The sequence below is a fragment of the Echinops telfairi genome, unplaced genomic scaffold, assembly GCF_000313985.2.
Source record: "Echinops telfairi isolate 266 unplaced genomic scaffold, ASM31398v2 ScPeMD7_2010;HRSCAF=2546, whole genome shotgun sequence".
In the NCBI taxonomy this organism is placed as follows: Eukaryota; Metazoa; Chordata; class Mammalia; order Afrosoricida; family Tenrecidae; genus Echinops; species Echinops telfairi.
Genome location: NW_022105908.1, coordinates 18,631,862 through 18,635,790, shown reverse-complemented (window position 1 = coordinate 18,635,790; position 3,929 = coordinate 18,631,862).

The following is a 3,929-nucleotide window of genomic DNA, read 5'->3' as shown; positions in this document are numbered from 1 at the left end:
AGAGAGAGAGAGAGAGAGAGAGAGAGAGAGAGAGAGAGAGAAAGGAGAGAGAGAGAGAACTAAAATACTCAAAAGACCCACAGCCATGAAGGCAATTCCTACTCTTAGCGACCCTACAGGACAGGGTAGACCTGAACCCTTGGGTTTCCCAGACTAATTCTTTATGGCATAGAGAGCCTTGTTTTTCTTCTGAGGAGCACCTGGTGGTTTTGAACTGCTGACCTTGGGGTTAACATCCCCACACATAACCCTCTCCACCCTCAGGGCTCCTCGACGTCAAGCTTCAAAATGGAGTTAGGGCTCCCCCTGAGGATGGTAGCCTTCCTCACACCAAGTGCTTAAGAGTTTAGACTCCAGCGTCAACAATCTTTGATTTCCTGACTGCTGTTTCCATGGGTGTTGACTGTGGATACAAGTAAAATAAGATCCTTGACGGCTTCAATCTTTTCTCTGATTAATGTGATATTACTTATTGGCCGAGTGTGAGGATTTTTGCTTTTTTTAGATCGAGCTGTGATTCCCACTCAAGGCTATTGATCTCCCTCACTACGTGCTTCAAGCCCCCTTCACTCTCAGCAGGCAAGGTTATGTCATTTGCATATTGCAGATTGCGAATGAGTCTTCCTCCAATTCTGATGGTAATTATTCTTCATCGAGTCCAGGATCTTGGATTACTTGCCCAGCATACAGAGTGAACAAGTGTGGGGAAGGCATACAACCCCGATGAAGACCTTCCCTGACTTTATACCATGCAGTTGCCCTTCATTCTGTTCTGCCTCTCGGTTTATGCACAAGTTCCACACAGTAGTGTGCCTTTGCAGAGTCAATGAAACATGGGCAAATGTCTTTCTGGTGGTCTCTGCTTTCGACCAAGATCTGTCTGCTCTCAGCAAGGATGCCCCTGTACTACAACCTCTCCTGAGCCTGGCTTCAGTATCTGCCAGTTCCCTGTGGATGTATTGCTGCAACCGTTTTTGAATTATCTTCAGCCCAATTTTACTTGGGTGCTCTGTTAATAATATTGCTTATACTTTGTGCATTCTGTCAGATCACCTTTCTTTGTATGAACGTGAATACGAATCTCTCCCAGCTGGTTGGCCAGGCAGCTCTCTTCCAAAGTATAATCAATATGTGCCAAAGGATAGTCAAGACTGACCAATTTCTTGGCATAGTTGAGTAAGTACCTCCAGTGCTACACCTTTAAAAGAAAAAAAAAGCACATCCCAATTGGTATTCTGGAAATTCCTAAGGTTTTTTGTTTGTCAATGTCTTCAGTGCAGCTTGGGCATCTTCCTTCAGTACGACTGGACTTTGATCACACAGCACCTCCAAAAAGAGTTAGCCGGATTCTTTTCAGTACAACGATTCTGTGCATCTTCTTTCGAAGCTCCCTGCACCCTTCAATATTTTGCCCTTAGTTCTTCAGGATTGCAACTTAAAGGTTGATATATTTTCCCCCCTCAGCTCTTTCCGTTCCAGAAATGTCAGTGTTCTTCCTTTTGGGGTTTCCAACTCCAAGGTTGTCTTTTCAAAGGGCATTTGTACATTCAAACAACTTTACTCTGTCTTCTCCAGCTGCCCCTCAAATCTCGAGTTCAGTTTTTGTACCTCATTACTCCTTCCCTTCGCTCGAGCTATTCTTAGTGCAAGAGCAAGTTTCCGAGTCTCTTCTGACATCGATTTTGGTCTTTTTAATGACCGTTTGCTATGTTTGATGTCATCTGACAGCTCAATGAGTAATTCGTGTCCAGTGTGTCCAATCTATTCTTGAGATGGCCTTTCGATTTAGGTGAAATACACGCAAGGCCCTGTTAGGACCTATGGTGGACTTGTTTCCAGTTTCTTTCGCTTCCATTTGAATTGGAGCAATTAATGGTCCACAGTGGGCCATTGTTTTGACGGATGGTATTGAACTCCTCCATGGTCTCTTTCCATAGATGTACTTGATTCCTAGAGATTCAATCCAGTGAGGCCCAAGTGTACAGTCGTCATTCTTGTTGTTGAAAAAAGGTGTGTGCAAAGTTCTGCCCTATGATCTCTGTGTCTTTTCTGTCACCAAGGTTATATTTCCCAACGGTGGATCCTTCTTCATTTCTGCCTCTCAAAATCCACTCACCGGTGATTATCACTGCATCTTGATTGCATGTTTGATCAATCTCAGGCTTCCGAAGTTGTTAAAAATGTTCAATGTCCTCATTTGGGGGATTAATGGTTGGGGTGTAAATTTGAATAAGTCATAGTAAATGGTCTTCCTTACAGTCGTATGAATATTATCCAGCTACAGACAGTGTTGTACTTCGAGATGCGTCTTGAGACCTTCTTTTAACAATGAACAATTTGCCTTGCTTGGCACCATAGACCACGATTGTCCGATTCAAAATGTCCAACACCTGTCCATTTCAGCTCACGTATGCTTAGAACATAGATCTTTATGCCTTCTTCTTCTGACAAGTTCCAATTTTCATAGCTTCTTCGTATATTCCACGTTCCAATTATCCGTGGATGTTTGCAGCTCTTTCGTAATGCGAGTTACGCTACATCAGGAAACGAAGGATCTGAAAGCTTGGTACCCTCTACATGATTAAGCTCGACTCTACATTGAGCAGGTAGCTCTCTTCCAGTTATATTTTGAGTGTCTATTTTGTCGCGACAGTGGACAGTGTTCTGCTGCTAATCCTAAGGATTTCAGAGGCTAAGGTTTCTAGAGTAGACTGTCTCTTCCTTCTTCTTAGTCTATCTTAGTCTGGAAACTCCACTGACATCTGTCCACTGTGGTGACCTTGTTGGCCTTTGAAACTCCAGTGGTCTAGCTTCCCAACAGCACAGTAACTCGTGAGACCCCGCTCGTGAGGAGTGGTGGGGATTGCTGCTAACTGGGACCCAATATTGACTGTCGAGTGAGCTTCTCGCTGAGCTCCAGAAGAGGCCAGGCTTCTCCCTAGCTTTAAGACGGCTGCCTTCTCCTGACCACTGGCCCACTGAACTGCAGAAGGAGGGACACGGGCAACAGTCTTGGGTTAAAATGCCACAGACTCCATCACCGGATCGAAGTGCACAAATAGATATTTTCTGTTCATCACTGGGCTGTGGCACATTCCCAGAGTTCTGAAATGATCCCGGGGAGTGATTTTGCCAGGATTTTTGTGGGTTTTGTGGGAGAGCAGCTCCCCGAGGTCTCCACTCCAACATTCCAGAAGTCTTTCTCCATGGAGAGCATGTTTTTCAAAAAGAAAATATCCCAGGAAGGCGAGGAGTTCATTCAGGGGGAAGCGATGAGGTAGGTATACGAAGTAAGGGTAGGATGGAACACGGATGCTATTAAAAAAATGCAATGGGACACACAACGATCCCTATCCATTGGTGAGCGGAAGTGAACAGGCGTTGGCCATTCTGAATCAGATCATCGCATAGTCCACCATGGGGGGAGTGACACAACAGAAAAAGAACGGCATCGCCTTTGTGGTTAAGATCTGTCCTGAAGCATGGCACTGTCAATGATGGTGTGGCTAATGTCCACAGGTCTACACAGGAGACCATCTTCCTAAGACGATTACTGGAAGTTATGCACTTGAGTTGGGGCCTGTGTGGCTGATACTTGATACACCGTTATACAATGGCTACTCTCCTCTAAGTCAAAGAGAAGCAAAGGAGGTGGGGCCTATCTCTGGGAAGCAAAACGTTTCCCAGACACCCCTAGCAGTTGCCCACCTACAAAGGGAACTGAGAAGGCACTTGGTACACTTACTGCCAAGAACACAATTAGGGTGAAAAAGAGGGGGGAGAATGACGACCGGGTTAGCAAGTAGCAGTTTTTGCCTCTACCACCGTACACCAATGCATTTAAAAAATATATATTTTATTGTGAGTTAGGTGGGGGGTTACATTTCAGACCATCAGTTTAAAAATGTTACATCCCATGGGCAGCACAA